A 21,526-nucleotide genomic window follows, 5' to 3' on the forward strand; every position below is an offset into this window, starting at 1 on the left:
TGCCGAGCGACCACTGGCAGTACGGACCGCCACAGCCAGCAATGGGACCCACCAACAACAAATCAACACATTGGCAAGTTTGAAACACACCCACCTGACACACATCCACAACACTGTAAATCACTCACATACATACCCAAAAATCCTTTGCAGGGCCAATAGCACGACTGATATTGACAACACAGCACACATACACTGAACTCAACATCACACCAGTTACACACACAAATACACCACGAAAACCAATACAACCCCAAACACCATCACAAGCCACACACCCAACCACACAACACCACCCTCACCAATACACCTACAACACACCACCCAAAACACACACCATGGCATCCCCTAAGCACCCCCGCTTCACAGACAGGGAGCTAAGGACCATGGTGGATGAAATACTCAGGGTCGAGCCACAACTATTCGGGGCACAGGTGAAGCAGACACCCATGGCCAGGAAGATGGAGCTATGGCAGACGATAGTCAACAAGGTCAATGCAGTGGGAAACCATCCACACACAAGGGACGACATCTGGAAGAGGTGGAACGACCTGCACAGGAAGGTTCGGTCCATGGCATCAAGGCACAACATTGGCGTACAAAATACTGGTGGAGGTCCCCCACATACTCCCACCGAATACACCGACTGGGACAAGGTCCTGGCTATCTTGCACCCAGAGGGCTCCACTGGACTCACTGGAGGACTAGACTCGGGTAAGTCAACTACAATTTCTTCATATCCATCACACCTGTAATGCATGTACCACCCCATCCCCTCACTACCACACGGACCCCATCCCCTACCCAGTCCACAACACCCTCTTCCACCTGAAGATGGATACCTAACTCAGGAGAGTGCAGAGGGATGTCTGGGCACAGAGGAACTCCCTGGCCCATCACACAGATCCTGGACTGTCACCCTCCAGAAGCCCCACCCAAGATACCACTGACACCCTCACCACCATCAGCTTTGGCCAAACGACCCCACACCAGTGTCTCCCGGCCATGGACTGTCTGCCTACATGTACAGAGGCCTGAGTCTGCACCCTCCAACAGGCAGGATGATGAAGTGGGACTGCCAGACCTGTGCATGGGAATAAGGAACAGGTGGCTAGGGCCAGTGGGAGGGTATCAGTGGCCCAGGGGGTGGTCCAAGGAGAGATGCACCAGCCCAGGAGGTGATATCTGAGGTCATGGGAGCATATCACCATACCCAGGACAGGATGTGCCAGATCCTGGCCACCCTAGAGCAGAATCAGAGGCTGCAGATAGCACACCACCAAGAGGCCATGGAGCAATGGAAACAGCTCAATGCCACCACAGCCTTCATTGCAGCGGTGTTGTAGCACCAGTACCACAGGCAGCCTGAGTCCTCCACTCACCTGTAAGCCCCTACCACTGGCCAGGACACTGCCCTGCCTTCTACATCAGCAGCAAGTACTGGACTGTTGGCACTGTCAGAGTACACACAGGAAACGAGCACCCCTACCCCTGCAACCCAACTGCACCTTCGCAAACGTGCCCTCCGACCCAAATATGCCACTGAAACACCAGCCAGGACCAAGCCCAGCACCAAGAAGTGACTCTGCCCTGAACTGTCTCCCTTGTGTGCCACTTAGCTACCTTGTTGACATGCCACTGCCATCACACCATCTTCCAGTGGCCATATGGACCAAAACCCAGTGCTACCAACAGCTGAGCATATTGAGCATATGTACCTGAGAATGTTTTTTAACCATGTGCCCACTCCGTTTTACTGTCCCAACACTTATATATATGTTGCCATTGAAAAAATACACTAATGCACTCAAATCGTATGTCCCTCATCAATATGAGATATCCATTGTGATTGTATCTGCATTAGCCAGTTACTATCATAATCACACTTTTATTACAGGAGAGGATCTAACACACTGTAGTGTCTGAAGTATGTCACACGGTACCTAATTTTGGGTTCCCTGGCACATGCCACTTCAGTCATCAGTTAGCATTGTTACTGACAAAAGACACCACAGTACTTATTACATGAGACAGACTGTAACTATGCAGTGAAGACAGCAGCATCATTGAACAGTACCTTAGAGTCACTGGAAGTATAGCCTCATTAAAATTCCTCTCTACATCTGTCCTGGGATTCCTCACAGGTGTCAGGAGCCATTACAAGTTGGGGTAGCCGGAATCACCTAGAAAAGTGGGCTAAAGAGGACTTGAACAAATTGTCTTTACTTGCATGCACCCTGGTTGTCAGCTATATAACTGATCCAGTGTCATACACACTCACCAACCTCTGTCCTCTTGTAGTTGTCCCATCATGTGTGGCACACTGCTGTCTCTCAGGACAAGTGAATCATAGACTGATCCTGGGAACCTTGCATTCACATGTGAAATGTTCTGATCAGCAGTACAGACCAATTGTTCATTCATGGAGTAATAGTTCTTACGATTCCTATACACCTGTTCATTCACTCTGGGGGGTATGAGAGCTATGTGGGTTCCATCAATGGCACCTATCACATGGGGGATATTAGCGACGGCATAGAATCCAGATTTGATGGCAGGGAGTTCAGCCCTTTGGAGAAACTGGACATAAGTTTGCAAGTGTTGAACGAAGGCATCCAAGAATTTGGACAGGATGTGGCTGAACATTGGCTGTGAGACCCCTGCAGCCATCCTCACTGTCATCTTAAATTAGCCCATAGCCAGGAAATGTAGCAGCGATAGCACTTGCACAGTTTAGGTATGGCATGCTGATTTTGATTGGTCATGGATTGTAGCCCTATTGAGTCGATAGGTGATAATTATGTGACATGCCACCGTAGTGTTCAGATCTACCAGGGGTCTATATACAGATGGGACCCTCTGTCGCCACATGGATCTGTACCTATGGGGAAGGAAAGAACACATTCTGAGTGTTAATATACACTTGCATCACATGATGTCACTGTACTTTTCAAAATGCCTCATATAGTTAACGCACACAAATGAAAATAATGAGGTACACTGTCAGGCAAATGTGTGCTGAGGTTTCTCTGTCATAATGGCATCACAGTGTGGACACACTTCCAAAGATGGGCACATGTGGGGGTCATAGAATCATGTCAGCAAGCGACAAAGAGGAGAGAGAGTGGGGCCCTGGATAAGGCCCCCAGCCAGGCTATGGAGACGTGATGGTAGCAGAATGGCAGCCTCCTGCCATCCAGGTATGAGAGGCTGGCGTTAGTCGGGATGGCCGAAGGCGGTGTTTACCGCTGTGCACCTGATCATTGGATTACATGGTTGTCAAGGGGAAACCTTGGCCAATCATGATCGCCGGCGGCGACGACGGAGCACACCACCGAAGTACCTACGCCATTTTGTCAGACCCTTGACTCCGGATTCTCATGAAGGATAGTACAACACTGCGTGTGCTGCTGTGTCTTCACTCCGGTCCCTGGGATGGCCCACGTTACAGTAGAACAGGCCCCGACCTTCACCTCGGAGGAGCTGAAGAAGCTGGTCAACGGGGTCCTACCCGTATATGCAAAGTTGTATGGGCGACCAGAGGAGCAGGTGAGTTGCCATCTGTCATCCGTGGATATATGTGTTGTGGCGGATTCCTGTATGCATGTGGGTGCGATGTGTGACTGCCCAGCCGTAGTTTGTCTGGCATGTTCTGCCTGTAAATTGTTCAAATGCATGTCAACAATGTCCGTTCCATATGGAACAGCATGGTATATGTATAAGGTGCATCCATACAGATGACTGTTTCTTTGCTCAGTGTGTCCCATGCAGGTCAACGCCCATCAAAAGACCTGTCTGTGGCAAGGCATTGCCAAGGAAGTGCGGACCGTGGGGATCTGCAACCGGCAGAGCACCCACTGCAGAAAGCGGTTGGTGGACCTGAGGCGCTGGGACAGGAAGACCAGAAAGGCCTAGCTGGGGAGGCATCCCAATGAGTAAGAGGTGCCCGTCGGACCCTGATCTCCCTAATGGTCCTCATACTGGCAGTGGCCTATCCGGATTTGTATGGGTGCTTGAAGGCAGCACAGCAGCCACAAGAGGGTGAGTAGCAATGCTGTTGTGATACTACTTTGATGGTTGAATTTGGGTGCTGTGGGATGTATGCGTTGTAGTGCCAGGCAGTTAGACAGGTGTGCCCCTGCAGTCCTGACCACTCCACGTCCTTGGGATGAAGTAAGAGTTGCTAGTTTTGGCAGGGTCTATAGGCCTATGAGGGATCCTCTTTCTGTCATCTGGTATTGATTGTGCCCTTATGGGCTTGTAAGTGAATTGGCTGGGCATGGTCTCTCATGGGTGTACTTTACACAGTGTATCAGGGTTGTGTTTCATGAGGGTTATTTGGTGTATTCTGGGGTCCTGCCCACTAGTCAGGGGCACATTCATTGCGTATGTTGTTTCTGCTGAGGGTACATGGGTGACCTGGGTTGGAGTGTGCGTGAACCAAAATGTAAATATATTCAGGATTTGACATACTTTTTTCTTGTTTTGATTCTCCACCCCTGTGCTCTTGTGTCCTTTGTGTACATTAGTATCATCTGGCGAGAGAGCTGAGGCACCAGCAAGTGGGGATGCAGCAGCTCGCGGTTCCAAGGAGGCAGAGTTGACTGACATCAAGCGGACCAGTGGGTTGGAGGGCAAGGGGAGTACCACAGGGAGGCAACTACCACTGAGGTAGTGACTCTGATACCTCCTCAGATGGCAGCTTCCTGGTGGTGGTGGACCCTACTGGGCACACACATTCTTTGTAATCTTCTGCCACCCCCATACCATCACCCCCCTCCCCAGTTGCTCCACAGCAAGTTGCCCATGCCGGTTCATCCAGGAGGGTGTGCGTCACCATCACCCCAGGCACCTCATCCCCTGCCCCAGTCAGCCCTGCTGCCCTTACGGAGGAGACTATTGACCTCCTGAGAACCATTTCTGTAGGGCAGACAACCATTGTGAATGCCATCCAGGGGCTAACATTCTCGATGCAGCAATGCAATGCATACCTGGAAGGCATTCACCGTGCCATGTCTGGCGTACAGAGTTCTTTTCAGGCTCTGGCCTCCTCTTTGATGGCAGCCAGTGTCCCTGGTCTTTCCGTCCCCCCACCCACCGCCTCTACCCCTTCAAGCACCCCACTCCCTTCATCCATCCCAAGCACACATACAGACAGTCATGCACACAGATCAACACACAAGATGCACACAGACAAACACAAGCACCACACTTCCCACCACAGGCAGGCACACACCCAAAATGCCAAACCACACACAACAACATCCACTTCCCCCAGTGTTTCAACCTCCCCCGCCACCCTGTCTGTCACCTCACCATGCACACCCACATGCACTGCACACTCAGGGCCATATTTATACTTTTTGACGCACAACTGCGCCAACGCAGTTGTGCGTAAAAAATGTTAACGCCGGCTAACGCCATTCCAAAGCGCCATGCGAGTGGTGTGCGTAAAAAAACAATGACTCACACCAGGCAGCGCCGGCGTAGGGGAAAATGGAGCTTGGGCGTCAAAAAATGGGGCAAGTCAGGCTGAGGCAAAATGATTGCCTCAACCCGATTTGCCTCATTTTTTTTTGATGCCCAGACGCCATTGACATGACTCCTGTCTTAGCAAAGACAGGAGTCATGCCCCCTTGCCCAATGGCCATGCCCAGGGGGCTTATGTCCCGTGGGCATGGTCATTGGGCATAGTGGCATGTAGGGGGGCACAAATCAGGCCCGCCTATGCCACAAAAAAATTACGGAAAAATATACTTACCTGCACTTACTTTAATGTCCCTGGGGTGGGTCCCTCCATCCTTGGGCGTCCTCCTGGGGTGGGAAAGGATGACAGGGGGTGTCCCTGGGGGCATGGGAGGGCACCTCTGGGCTCCTTCTGAGCCCACAGGTCCCTTAACGCCTGCCCTGAGCAGGCATTAAAAAATTACGCAAACGCGGCTGGATGTCATTTTTTAAGGCCCGCCCACTCCTGTGCGTCATTTTTGCACGGGAGTTTAAATATGGCGCACAGGCCTGGAAGTCATTTTTTAGAAGGGAACGCCTACCTTGCATATCATTAACGCAAGGCTGGTTCCCCCTTCTAAAAAATGGCGCACATGGTGGAACTTTGACACCCGCTGCGTCGGATGTCAAAGTATAAATATGAGGCAGTGTTTGCGCCGAATGTGGGTAAAAAAAAACGACGCAAATCCGGCGCAATCAGAGTATAAATATGCCCCTCAGTTACTGCTGCTGCCCCCATTCATGCAGTCACCACGACATCTGACATCCAGACATGCACCCCTGACGCCACACCTGTACTCACCACGACTACATTTACAGACAGTTGCAGCACACTCACCAGACCTGCAGGCACCCAGACAACATCCATCTACACTGGCAGCCTGTGTTCTCCCACTGTGTCCACCCCCCTCCCAAAACACTCAAACATTCGCACACATCCACACCACACACATCCAACGCACCTAGGCATACTATACAGGCACCTGCATCCACATCCGGCACACCTCCACCTGATACAAGCTCTCCCTCAAACTCTACACCCAGGCCTGCCTCCAAATCCCCTCCAACTGCACCTAAGATGCTTTTCCTATCCCGTGTTGACTTGTTTGAACCTACTGGCCCACCCCATCTTGTCCCTAAACGTGCCCATGTCCTTGCCCAGTCCACTCCTACTTCGTCCAAGTCTGCCCAGGGAGGAAGAGGCCCTGTGTTTCCCCAGGTCAGTCTGCCACCTTAGGGTCCAGGTCCATTCTCCCTCCTTCCAAGGGCAAGCCCAAACTCCCTCCACCTCCCAAAACTAAGCCCAAGACCCCCCCCCCCACTTCCAGACCTAAGTCCCCACACCCGCCACCCCTGCCCCTGATCCCTGAGGTGCCTGGCTGCCCTATTGATACCTCTTTCCAGTGGAGTACCCTTTGCACACGTGGGAGTCAATTTCGATCTATATTGGCCCTTCAGGGACTTTAACATGAACTGACGAATGGCTTTATTTGGACCTTACTTTGTTTGTTTAAAATAACATTTAAGTGTCCAGTAGTACTGTTGGCACAATATTGTGACGTTGTTCAGCGTTTCACTGTGGGGGTGTGGTGTGCAGATATATGTACATTGGTGCAGGTCTTTGTTGGCTTGTGTTTGGTAAGTACATCTTGTTATAGTGTGTATGGCTTGGGACTTGCGAGGGGTTGGGAGTGCGTTGTGGGGTGGTTGTGTGACTGTGCCCTTTCTTCCCATGTGTACTAGGCTGCGGTACTTACCGTCGTCGTCTTCAGCGTCGGTCACAGTCCTGAAGGAATATGGCAAGGAGTAACAGTGGCATTATTTCCAACTCTCGACCAATGTCTGCGCTGGGGTGTTCTGTGTACCTCCTGTGAGTGTTTCCTTTTATACTGTTCATTTCTGCCACGCTTTGCCTGATGGTGGTTCCTGCCCCGGAACTGCTGACAGTCTGGTGTTTCATTATTTGGTGGATGGGTAGGGCCTTTCCGCTGGCCTGTGGGCAGCCTGCTCTATCCTCGGCGGGACTACAAGGATGGTGGTGGGTGGATGGACCGCTACTTGTTTTTCATGTGCTTCATTATTTGACGGTCTGGACCCCCAATCTGTTGTCAGTAGTTGCCGCCACCGCCTGCGAAGTGGTGTTTACTGCCGTGTTCATAGTGACCACCTTAGTCTGGGATTTTAGGGCCATGAGGGTCCATTTGAGATTGTCCTCGAAGAGGTCATTCTGTGCATGTTATAATTGGATTCTGAGATAGCGCACCATTTCTCCTGCCAAGGTCAGCTGGGTGCTGCCTAGTTGGAGTTCTTGTGGTGGCTCATCATGGTGAATGGAGCAGACATGTGACTTTGTTCAGTTCACACATAGAGTGGCTGCTGCCTTGAACACTTGGAGGGTTGCATGTGTAATTTCAGTGCCAGAATTGCTATTACATAGGTACAACAGTTAATAGTCAGCATCGACACTATTGTTTTCCAACCAACTGGATCCCCCATTGTCTCCCTCTGCTCTGAGGCAGATAGGTAGAGGTTCCTTGGTAAAGGAGAACAGGATGGGGAAGAGAGGGTAACCTTGACAGGTGCACAACCTATCAGGAAAGAAGCAGAGATTAGGTGGCTGACTCACACCCTGAATATCGCGTTAGTATGCAGCAACTTTGTGTGTGCTCGGAGATGCTTACCAATACCCAACTTGGCCAAGACCTAGAAAGGTTAATCTCAAGGTAGCATGTCAAATGCCTTCTCTATTTCTAGTATTAAACACAGCATGGTGGGAAATTTAACAACACCTGGACGATTACATGGAAGAATTATAGATTATTTGACGTACTGTGACCAGGGATTAACCTATTTTGATCATGGTGTATGACATTGGGCAGTGTCTGGCTGTAGTGATCTGCTAGTACCTTGCCCAATATTAACTTATCGGCTCCCAGAATGAAAACGGGCCAAAAGGAGGACAGGTAGGTGGTGTTTCTGCCGGTCTTTAGCAGGGAAGAGATGAGAGATTCCTCAAGAGTTGAAGGCAGCGTCCCTGTGTGAAGGGCTTCCTTATAGTTGTTAGCCAGTTTGGTGGCCAATGGACTGAGAAGCAGTCATAATGTTCCAGTAGGAGCCAATTCATGGCCAACTTTATATTCTGGGCCATGTTGTAAATGGACTCTTTCAACTCTTCCACTGTGATATGCGTATCAAGTTCATCATGCCGCTGTTGGGTGTATGATAGGGGGTGCCCAATAGAGGTCAGAGTAGTAATCATAAAATGCTTAGAGTAAGCCTTGTCTTTTACGCAAGGGGGTGTGGCCTTGGTCTATTTCTGTGATTGGAGGTGCACTGACTTCTTGTTGCCTCAACCACACCAGAAGGGGGTCCTTTTTATCTCCCATAGAGTGTACACAGGCTGCAAAAGCTGTAAACATATAGCAACGGAGGGGTTCAAGAAGGTAGCTTGGCAGTCTTTGGCTTTCAGGAGCACTGTACGGGTGTCAACATCATGCAGGACCCACCGTTTAAGATCCATCAATGCCATCTATGTCTGAGTTAGGTCTCTGTCCAGCTCTTGGCGGACCCCCAATATGTTTTGAATGAAGGTCCCTCTGGTGACAACTCAAAAAGAGTCTCAATCCATACTGCATGCGGTGTTTGTTGCATGATTCTCAGTGAAGTAGCAGATAATGGCCCTCATTCTGACCTTGGCGGGCGGCGGAGGCCGCCCGCCAAAGTCCCGCCGTCAGGTTACCGTTCCGCGGTCGAAAGACCGCGGCGGTAATTCTGACTTTCCCGCTGGGCTGGCGGGCGGTCGCCTTCAGACCGCCCGCCAGCCCAGCGGGAAAGAGGCTTCCACGATGAAGCCGGCTCGGAATCGAGCCGGCGGAGTGGAAGCTGTGCGACGGGTGCAGTTGCACCCGTCGCGTATTTCACTGTCTGCGCAGCAGACAGTGAAATACATGTAGGGGCCCTCTTACGGGGGCCCCTGCAATGCCCATGCCAGTGGCATGGGCACTGCAGGGGCCCCCAGGGGCCCCGCGACCCCCCCTACCGCCATCCGGATCCCGGCGGTCGGACCGCCGGGATCTAGATGGCGGTAGGGGGGTCGGAATCCCCGCGGCGGTGCAGCAAGCTGCGCCGCTGTGGAGGATTCAATGGGGCGGCGGTACACTGGCGGGAGCCCGCCAGTGGTGCCGGTCCGACCGCGGCTTTACCGCCGCGGTCGGAATCCCCATTGGAGCACCGCCGGCCTGTCGCGGTGCTCCCGCGGTCCTCCGCCCTGGCGGTCTTTGACCGCCAGGGTCAGAATGACCGCCAATGTGTGTAAATTGGGAGTCATAGAATGTTCGGTCGTCTAAGACGTTTTGTGGGAGCCTCCAAGTGGGGACTAGTGCGGGTGGTGTGCTCTAATCATGACAATGATGTGTGCTACATGATCGGGGACAATATGTCTAAGGTAGTCTGAATGTTGTGTTTCGTGAGGATGCAGGAAGAGCAGAGGAATAGATCAATGGAGAGGTATAAATCCTGAGGAGCTGAGTATTGTGAGTATTGTTGAAGGGTGTGATTGTTTGCTCTCCAGGCATCCAACAACACTCAGTGAGTGAATTGCTTGTAGGAAGAGGCACAGGTGCTTGGGGGAAAGGTGGGAGTGACCTGTCGAAGTAGGTGTCTAGGTCACTGTTATAATCTCTATCTATTATCAATGGATTGCTTGACAATTATGTCAGGAACCCTGGCAGAGAGGCCCAGAAGCCAGAGTGGTCTCAATTAGATTTGTATATGCATCTCAGAAGCGCTTGGGTGCCATCAAGGTTAGACCTCTGCAAAAATGTACCTACGTTCACTGTCACTGACAGAAGTGAGTGGCTGAATGGCATGACAAGGCACAGTCAGATCAAATCAACCCTCGTCATGAGTATGCAGAGTATGTGGTGCCATAGAAAGCGCTTCTTTAGCCGTTATCCAATCATTGAAGTTCCCCACTGGAGTGCTGGGTTTCCTGTAGGAAAGATATGTGCACATTTTGTCGCTTAGGATAGGAGTTCACTGATTTCAGAGGGCGCGTATTTGCATGCCGCTGATGTTAAGGGTGGATAATCTTGTCTGCTGTTGGTGCGTCATGTGTTAGGAGTGTATAGTTGTGGACTTTGATACCGGCACCCCCTGGGTCGAAGGGGGATCTTCCTCACGGGTCTGTTGGGTCCTCCAGCCAAGAGCATGTTCCCAGTGGCACCACATTGTGTGGACAACTGCTATAGACATTTGTCAGCATGAATGAGGAGTGCTTCAGAGTAAGTCATTGACTTCTGTGGGGTAACTTACAGGCCTGTTGCTAGTTCTGGAGAGGGAGCGGACTCATATCAAGGTGGTTCTTGCTGGAGGTCAAATTATTGTCAGAATCTGGTAGGGGCACAGGTTGAGGGAAAGTCACGGTCATAGCTATGGCTGATTGCTGTTCCATTTGTAGTTCTTGCTTAGAGGGTGCCCTAGGACGACCATTGGATGAGTTGTTGGCTCTGCCACCTCTGTGACCTCATCTTGGCTTGTTCCTCAGCGCAATTCCTGTGCCTGATCAGGAAATGGTGTCAGCTTCTATGTGTTGTTCGATCCAGTCTCAGTCCGAGGAGGGTTCCTTAAAGAAGTAAATTTGATGTTCTTGGATGATCTTTAACTTTGCAGGGTATAATAGCCAGTATTGTAAATTGAGGTCCTGAAAACAGTGCTTCACTTCAAGAAAGGAGGAGTACTGCCAATGTATCATCATCGTACAATTTCCAGTGGGCCCACCAGCAGGGCCATTCATAGGATGATGTCCCTATCCTTATAGTGGAGAAGTCTAGCTACAACAGGGCATGTCAAGGAACCCAGAGGTGGGTGAAAAGCAGGGACTTGGTGTGCTTGCTCAAAGGAGAACTATGGTGACACGTCCAATTCCAGGGTGATCCAGTCTTCCAAGTTAAATGATCATCGAGTTGAAATCTTTAGATCCTTCTACGAGCCCCACCACTCTGATATTGTTCTGTCATGATTGTTGCTATGCGTCTTCCGCTCAGTCTTCAATCCATTTAACTCCCTCAGTGAGGTCTCGGGTGCATTTCCCCTGAGTTACCAATTCAGATGAAATATCTTTCAGGGAGAGATCTGTTTCTGTTTCCTGGAGGCCAGTTTTTACTGACCGCCACAGAATTGGCCAAGATTTGCGTGTAGCTCCCCGCTCCTTGTTTCCTCTGAGGATCTGTATGTCCCCATAGTGTTCGCATATGACTGGACACAGCTTGCTCCATAGGTTCTGTAGATAGTGATGGCAGTCTGGAGGATCCTGCTGCCTGCCTCTGATGGCTCATCGCAAAGTAAGGGTGATTGAGCGGAGGCCGGAAGGAATGTGTTGTGACCCCTACAGGTCACCTCAACAGACACGCTTCACAAGGTGGAGCGGCCCCAGTGCAGGCATGGGAAATTCCAATGAAGAAGGACAGGACCGTGAACACTGGCTCCACAGTACTGTGATTTCATGCTGGAAAGCACCAACTCTGTCTCTCAGGTGGTCACATGCTTTGCTTGTAGTAGTTCAGATAATGGACGCTATGTCCCATCTTCATCTCTGCCAGTTTCACCTCTCAAGCCTATTCTGTTCTAGGAGATTGTCAGGTTGTTGCTGTCCACGATCCTGTCAGGGACTATGTTGCTGCAAGCTGTGTCTCAGCCCTGTCCTGGTATCTGGCTCTCCCTGATAAGCAGCGCTCAGTCCTGTGCCACCTGGCCTCTTACAGCGCTGTGAGTCCCAGCAGCAGAACTGCCGTGATGCTACATCCCCAGTGGCCATATATCATGGGCCTACCCCTCAATTCCCTCTGATTGTCGTACCTCTAGTGGCGCCGGTCTGAGTTGGCTCTGGGTGTCCATGTGTTGGTAGGGTGGGGGCTGAATTAATCTTCCAGGACAGCAAGGTATCCTTGTTGTGGCACCCTTTGTGCTAATGCTCTAGACTGCGAACCCTGCAGGAGCATGTTTGATGACAAGTTACCACCATAATCTGAGAGCTAACATTTTACTAGTTATAGGCAATGTGGCATCATTTCTTGGATTGTCAAGAATGCCCCCATTATGAAACAGCCTGAATTTTATCATGTGTGTGGAGTGAGCCTCATCAACTGGAGCCACGTACTTTTTTTTAATTCCCACATTTGTGTCAAGTTCAGAATTTTAGGCAGTGACCACAACACTCTTTCATGTGCATACATACACAGACAAACACACTTGTATACATGCTGTCACACATGCATGCAAACACAGGTGCACACCCTAACGTAAACTCATATGAACATACACAAGCATAGGGCATCAGCATATTTTCTTGAAGATTTGTCTTCATTTCAGCACTGCGTTCTCAACTCAAACAGCTGCTCTGCGGTGGCACACCTTTTCTCAGGCAACAGGCTTCTGCTACTTAACGTTAAACCTAGGACACTTGAGGGATGAACTGAAATGCATTATGTGACCTGAGGGTGGGTGGCAGATGAGTGTTTCAGTGGGAACAAATGGTAGCACCTGAGGGAAGAGGGCAAGTGGGAGTTCCAAAGTAAGGGGGAGAACCTGGAGTGCTGGGTGGATACGCCATTGAGCATGAGTGCTGGTGATGGGCAAGCGTGAAAGAAACATTTGGAGGGATCATCAAGTGTCCTTGATCAGCTCAGAAATTGGAGCGGTCATGCTTCTCCCTGTTTGGAGAAGATCAGGTGTGACTTCTGCCATTGGCAGAGGGATTCTTTTTTGTGGGGGGAGCAATTCCCTAAATGCTAGAATGGCTAGCAGAGAAAAATATTTTCATTTTTCATTTGCTACGCTGACGGAATTGTTCTTTCAGTTGCATAGCAACAGATAAGTGGATTTTCCTTTGAACGGGTGCAATTTGTTAGCGCATCAGAGCCTTAATAAGTAAACTTACAAGGAGACGCGTTTAGGTCGATGAACCTTTGGCCCACGTTCGGGGACTTCCCAGTACGAGATGCCTTTTTGTCTTTACAAACAATAGATCGATAACCTAATCAAATAATCACAATAACTAAACAACAAGCTAATCAATAACATTTAATAAGAATCAATAAGTTGAACACACCATGACCTTTTAGCCATGAATAACCACACCAATTTAGTGTTACAATATTTATTTCCCTATTGATTACAATCTAATGTTATTTCTGTTAATATCATTAGAAATAAATCTCTTTAAGAACTCAACTAATTAGCAATTAGATTACGATCAATTATTGCATAGAGAATATTCAATCGGTATTTAGGCTCAACATTAAGATGAAGCAACTTAGCAAATTCTCAGTAATAATTCAACAAAGCAAGAACTCAGTCATTTGTCTATTTGTGTAGGATATTTGTGAATACCTTAACTAACCTCAAATTTGCATTAGCATGTTGGGCTTCATGCAAAATGTTTTAGCAAACACAAACTTACAAAACATCTAAACTGTGGCCAATATCAAAATAGCAGTTGGTACCTAGAAAATAAAGGCAAACAGACAACTACAATTTTGCATCAGATAGTTACCATTCCAGCAGACCAGCAAACAGCATCAGTCTTCGTCCTCAGGACATCAGTCGATTCACCCTCAGCAGAGACAGGTGCAAAGTCTTGATATAGCATAACTAAGGAATAGGATCTTCCCTCTCATGGAGGAGAAGTAAGTATGAGGTAAGAATAGGTAAATTATGGTTTAAGGTATCAGGACAAAGCAAAAGAGTTAAAGTCTCTTGACGTAAGTGGAGTCTAAATGTTTCTGCCCGCCAAGATCCTTGGGTCATTCCGTTAAATCAAAACTGTCTAATTAGCCCTTAACTCCTCATTGGATGATAATTGGTGCATCGTTATCTCTGTCCAATAATCCTTCAAGCATCTTGTCAGGATTTTCCACAAACCACAGTTCTCATGTCGCGGATTGGTTCAAGTTATTGACGTCTTCATCGGTTGGAATGTCAGGTAAGAAAAGTTACACTTGGCACTCCAGTCAGTGTCTCCATTGTTTTCTCCTACTCCAGTTAACCTTGCACCTGTTACGAATTACACTGTTGCATTCAGCAAGAACGTCTCCTTGAACAAGTCGGTTCTCATGAGAAAGAATTTACTACGGCTACACACACACATAACTTCTGGAAAAGTACAGCTTCGTGTCCTTCAGGTAAACAGCACATTACACATTAGAAAAATACAGTTTAATATGAGGCCAGGCAGCTAGGCCCAGACCCTCGCTAAGCTAAGGCCTTCTAATAAATAAGCAAACTCAAAACATTAGTACATAATTAATTCAGAATTAACAACTTTCAATAGCCTTGGTATACATTGGTAGCCACCCCCCATGGGCACATTTCAAACGTGTGCATTATTTTCTATGTTAACACATTTTCTATGCAGCTTCATCACACAATAAATTGCAAGCTTTTCATGTTAATATTGCTTTAAAAGACACACTCCAACAATCCCTCCTCTGATGACTCTTGTCATCACACAAAACCTTCCCCACAAATTTTATATCCTAAAATTCACTCAACTCAATCTCTTCCCTTATTTGCTTCCCCTTTGATTTTTCCCTAAATAATTTTTTCCTTTGTTTTTCTTCCATCCTCTTATTATTTTTCGTCATCTTCAATTGTATTCTTTTGCGATTTTACATGGCACCCACAATCCAAATAGACAAGCTATAACAATCAATATCCCTTGTATTATTTTAGACACCATTCCTGGCCAAATGTTACTAAGACAATTTCCCACTGAAGCAAATCCTTTCCCAACTTTTTACCAAACACCTGGTTCTTTCAATTCCTTCAAATCTGTACTATCCCTAGTCAAGTTAGCAAGCATACTTCTAATCTTGTTACTATTATCTGGTGTATATGCACAACAATGACGCTCAGTAAGCATCTTACAAACTCTGCCATTTTTCTCTAAAAGAATGACTAAAGCAAGCCTGTTTTGAAGAATCATACCCCTCTCCACAGCAAGTTCAGTATCCATCAGGAATATAGCCCCTGAAAAATTTGTCAAGATGTTATCTACAATAGTAGAAAACGTTCAAATTTTTATGGAGTTTAAGATAACTCCCACCGAATGAATTATCGCCCCAAATATGTCACCTACTACACCAGCAGCAGTCTCTCTCTTCTGTCTAGTACGATGTACTTCAGAAAATTTCAGAAACCTTTTCAAATCGTCAAGTTGATATATCTTTGGGAAAACTATCCCCAAATAACATGTCCCATACCATCCTTTTGAAAGACAGTAATAAGCATTAAGTCCACATATGTAATAGATCCCTGGGATCGCTGGATCCTGTCAATTTAACATGAGCGTCCATTTAGTCTGAAACAAAAACACATGCTTACATTCATTCATACCCACAAACACATTGTCATAATATGACTTTGGCCTAGATATGCAACGCTTCCCTACATGTAATGCATCTAAAGCTAGCTTTCCTTGTTCTCTCATTGCACCATAACCTTCACTACTAGCAAAAGCCAGCTGCTGCAATCCTTTCTCTAATTTACCCTTTAATGCCCTTCTCCTATCTTCCCTATGATCTAAAAAGCTTTTCTCTACAGGTGAAAGCAAGCATGTCAAATTATTACAGTGTGCATAAGATGTACTAATCGTTAATGTCGACTCAAAGAATCCTTTAACTAGCTTTAGACTATAGTACCTAGCTACCCCACTCAAATCCTCTATTATAGGCACATAAGAAAACACAAGGTCATAGTTTGAGTAAAAGTATTGAATCTCTTCCTGGTTATAGAATCTTGTTAGTAACAGACTACAACTTATCCCATACGTTAGTGGCAGACTATGATAGCTAACCCCCACTTGTACCGAAACAGGAATCTGTGTGCACACAAAGCAATTCTTCGCATCCATTGTGTCAACATATTCACTCAGCAAGCGATAGAAAACGTTAGTGGAAAGTTCCCCTTTTGCATTAGTTCCCTCATGCAAGTATCTCGTATCCAGCTCAAACCTTTCCCAAGTTGTTAGTGCAGTGGTAGTCTCAGGAATTGTAGCAGTGTTAGTCCCACTCTTATCCATTAGTGTCATACCCACGACCACAATGAATATCACACACACATCACCTAAACCCACACCCAAATCTTCACGCCTTTCCCCTCTATTATCCTGTCTAATGTTAGCCATGATCTGTAAAGAATCAGAAAGTGAAGGATGGTTAATTCAAACAGCAACAGAGGATGGTTAGAATGAATTTTTCTGCCTTTTCCCTTTTTCTTTCTTTTTTTTTCTTTCTTCGCAGCAAAGTCAAAACAAGCAAAAGTCTTCCTTCAGCAATTATTTACAGCTTCCAGTTTGACTACCAGGATCCTTGTCAATTCATGTGAGCAGCTTGTCAAAATCGAGTTTCAAAAGTCAAATCAGGTTTTCAAAGTCTCTTCCGGTAAACTTTCAGTCTCTTTTCTCAGTTTTTGTACTTCAATTTGATCTTTATACCAAATCAGTCTCTCCAGTCAGACTCAGATGCCAAAGTGCTGACCTGGAATCTCTTGATCAAAGCAAAATGCCAAGAACTCTTGATGCCATTCAGTTGTCGTTGCATACACCCATTTAGGACCTGCGTACCTTCTGTTTGCTACTCTTTTTCTTTTCAACTTGCGATCACTTTGCAACTCTCCTTCACTTAGGTCTTCTCTCATTGTTGTATCAACTTCTTCCTCTATCGCATCTTTGACAACCACTTCTCCCTTTTCCACTTGCAAATCTGGCCACTTGTCTCCTTTCAGTATCTCTCCGGTCTTTGATCTTTCCTGTGGCAACCCTTCGCCCTCTCTTGGCTCTTTGGTGTTTGCCCTTGATGGACCCGCAACTTGCTCAGGAGGAGTCTGGACACTCTGACTCTCTTCCACCTCAACTCCTTCGCCTCCTGGGTCTGTCAAATGCTCTAGCTCATTTTCATACTCGTCTCCTTGTGGGAGAACCTCCCTCTGATTAGGCTCTCCTGCTGCCTCAGTTGAGATAGGCTCACCGTCACCCCTCTGGATCTCTTCTCCCTCGTCTCTTACTGAAGTGACCAGGCCGTCCTCAACGGGCTCTCCTTCTGTCTCAGTTCCCCTTCGATCACTCTCCAGCCCTGAGACTTCCTTTTCTGTTGTTGGTACTTTCAACAACTCAACGTCCTCATCAGTTGGACACGTCACCTTCTTCGTGTGAATGGCATGGATCCAGTTTGGAATTCCCGCACACTTCACAGCAGTAGTAGTTGTTAGTATCACTTGACATGGCCCCTTCCAACGTGGATCCAAACAGGTCTTGCTTACGTGTTTCTTGATAACAACCCAGTCACCAGCTCTCAGGTTGTGTCCTGGATCATTTATCAGTGGCAGGGTGGTAGGTTCCACCTGGTGAGAAAAAGAGCGGACCACATCAGCCACACCCTTGCAGTAGTCCAACACCATATCATCTGTGGTATTCACAAGAGCATTCGCAGGCACTGCAGGTAGTCTCATAGCTCAGCCCATGAGAATCTCATGAGGGGACAGTCCTGTTTTCTTGTTAGGTGTATTCCTCATTGACATAAACACCAAAGGTAATGCATCGGGCCATTTCAAATTTGTGGCTGCACACAATTTTCCCATCCCCGACTTCAGGGTACCAGTCATCTGTTCCACTAGTCCTGATGCTTTAGGGTGGTAACTACAATGCAACTTCTGCTCAATGTTGAATGCTGCACACAATAACTTAACCACCTCGTTGTTGAAGTGACTTCCTCTACCTGATTCTAAAGAGATCGGAAGCCCAAAATGTGGTATCAACTCCCTAAGCAGCAGCTTCGCTACTGTGAGACTGTCATTCCTGCGTGTAGGATACGCTTCAATCCAATGACTAAAGATACACACAATCACCATCACATATCTCAAACCTCCCCACAGGGGCATCTCAATAAAATCCAATTGCATTCTGCTAAATGGACCTCCAGCTCTCCCAATGTGGCTCAAAATCACCACTGTTCCTTTTCCCGCATTCATCTGTTGGCAGATGACACCTATGGCAAATCACTTCTGCAGCTTGTCTGAACTCCGGGTTAAACCAGTCAATTTTGAACAACCTGATCATGGCATCCCTCCCAATATGTGCTTGACCATGGTAAAACCTTGCAAATTGTGACAAAAGACTGTTCGGCAAGACCATCTTCCCTTCGTCTGAGACCCACAAATCATCTGGCTTTTGTATGCATTGCATCCTAACCCAAGAACGCTTCTCATCTTTGCTGGCATGTCCCTGCAACAATCTCAACTCTTCTAACATATCAATCACCCTTAAAAGGCTAACCTGTGCATGTCTCATTTTCTTTATCAGGCAACAATTCCCACTGATCCTTAAATGATATACAGTTCAATGCGCAGAACCTTGGGACTTGATCCTCATATCAGTTTCCCATTGAAGCAAAGTCTCGTGACTTCAGGTGTGCGCTGCATTGCACCACTGCAATTTCATGAGGTAACTGAATCGCGTGCAACAACTCCTTAATTCTCTCACCATTATTCACTGGTGAACCAGAAGAGGTCAAGAAACCCCTCTGTGACCACAGTTGGCCAAAATCATGGACAATTCCAAATCCGTACCGGCTATCAGTATAGATAGTCACTCTCAACTGGGCAGAAGCATGGCAAGCTCTAGTAAGAGCGACCAGTTCAGCTACTTGAGCAGAATATACTCCTTGAAGCCAAGATGCTTCCAGGATACCAGAAATCATGCATACAGCATATCCGGCTCTCAGCACTCCTACTGAGTCTCTCAAACATGAGCCATCAACAAAGATAATTTGGTCATTTTCTTCCAATTAGGTATCTTTAATATCAGGCCTTGGTTTCTGTTACCTCAAGACAATCATGTTCTACATCTTCTACATTTTCAACCTCCGTATTTTCACTTGGAAGCAAAGTTGCCGGGTTCAAAACTGTACATATGTTTAGTGTTACATTTGGTGACCCCAATATAATTGTTTCATATTTAGTCAGTCTTGCATTTGTCATGTGCTGCGTTTTAGTACGGGTCAACAGGATCTCAACTGAGTGAGGGACCGTGACTGTTATAGGATGTCCGATCACTGTGCCTTCACACTGTGTGAGGCTTTGTCTAACTGCTGCTACTGCACGCAGACAACCCGGTAAGGCTGCTGCGACTGGGTCCAACGTAGCTGAAAAATATGCTACTGGTCGGTTTACACCTCCATGGACCTGTGTCAGGACAGACAAAGAACATGCATCACGTTCATGACAGAACAGAACAAAAGGCTTTGCATAATCAGGCACACCCAAAGCTGGAGCCCTGCACATGCTCTCTCTTAACTCAGTAAACGCTCTCATTTCCTTCTCTCCCAACACTATCACATCCAGCCCCACTTTGACCGTCAGTCTCACCAATGGCTTGGAGATGACTGAGAAATTTGGGATCCACTGACAACAGTAACCCACCATTCCTAGAAACATCCTAACATCTCTCCGTGTTGTTGGGGGATTCATCTGTAATAGTGCAGTTACTCTTTCCCTAGTTAACTTCCTCGACCCTTTCTCAATTTGAGGACAATACTGCAATTTCTTTGGGGACATCTTGTGTCCGTTTTTTCCCAAGTGGTTCAGTAAGGCAATCGAATCATACCTGCACGTGTCCCTCGTTTTAGAAGCGATCAATAAATCATCAATATACTGCACTAGAGTCGATTGAAAAGGCAACACCAATGACTCAAAATCCTTCTTCAGTATTTGATTAAATATGGAAGGTGATTCCGAAAACCCTTGAGGAATTCTACACTAACTGTAAACCTTGTCCAGGAACTTAAAACTGAAGAGAAATTGGCTGTCCTCATGAAGAGGCACAGAAAAGAACGCTTGGGACAGGTCAATTACTGTGAACCATTCTGCATCGCATGGAATCTGGAACATAATCACAGCTTGATTTGTCACCACTAGGCAACATTTCACCACTATGTCATTGACCTTTCTCAAATCTTGGACAATGCGAACCTTCCCACAAGGCTTTCTGAGTCCCATTATCAGTGAATTACATGGACTGCTCATCACTTCTTTCAAGACTCCCTGTTTCACAAAGTCTGTCATTAATTGCTCAACCTTTATAAGGACATCTTGCGCCATATGATACTGTGGTGTCTGGGGGAACGCAGCATTTGGCTTCACACTGACTTTAACTGGTTCTACTCGTTTTATCAGCCCTACTTCTTTCCCTGTCAAGTCCCACACTTTTTCTTGGACTGTTCCCTGCAAGTCTGCCGGGAGATCAGCCACTGTGAACATCGGGACGAAGTTAATCAGAGGATATTCCTCGTCTGTGGTCTAAGTTTCAGGCTCTGAAACCTGCTCTTCTCCTTCATCATCACTGTTTGTCCGGACCTCAAACCCCTCACTGGAACAGGTGATTGAACACCTTGTCTTGCACAGCAAGGCCCTCATTACAACATTGGCGGTAAAAACTGCTTACCGCCATGCAGAAGACCGCCAACACACCGCTGTGGAATTCCGCCACAGCTATTATGACCCACAGCTCAGAATCTGCCAAAATTCAGACACCCACACAAGTCAGCCACACCAAAGGTCAGTGATAAACTGGCGATAACAAAACCGACATCGTCACACCAACAGAAATACGCCCACACTATCACGACACACGAATCCACGTGGCGGTCTTTCAACAGTGGTATTCCATTGGCGGTACACACCGCCCCGCTCAAAATACACACACATCTACAAAACACAGCCATTTTGGACAATTCAAAATAAACACATCTGATACACATACACACACCACTCCCACACACTCAATACAATATAAAACACACACCCACATCACCCACAAACCCTTACGACCACAAATCACGAACGAAAGCCAGAGAGAGACACCACCATCAACAACACTAGCATCCACAGGCACACAAAACCATCACCCACATAACTTCCACGCACCTCACACAACACACTACTACATATCAGCGCACTTATCACCTCACAC

Source organism: Pleurodeles waltl, chromosome 1_2 (assembly GCF_031143425.1).
Source record: "Pleurodeles waltl isolate 20211129_DDA chromosome 1_2, aPleWal1.hap1.20221129, whole genome shotgun sequence".
Classification (NCBI taxonomy): Eukaryota; Metazoa; Chordata; class Amphibia; order Caudata; family Salamandridae; genus Pleurodeles; species Pleurodeles waltl.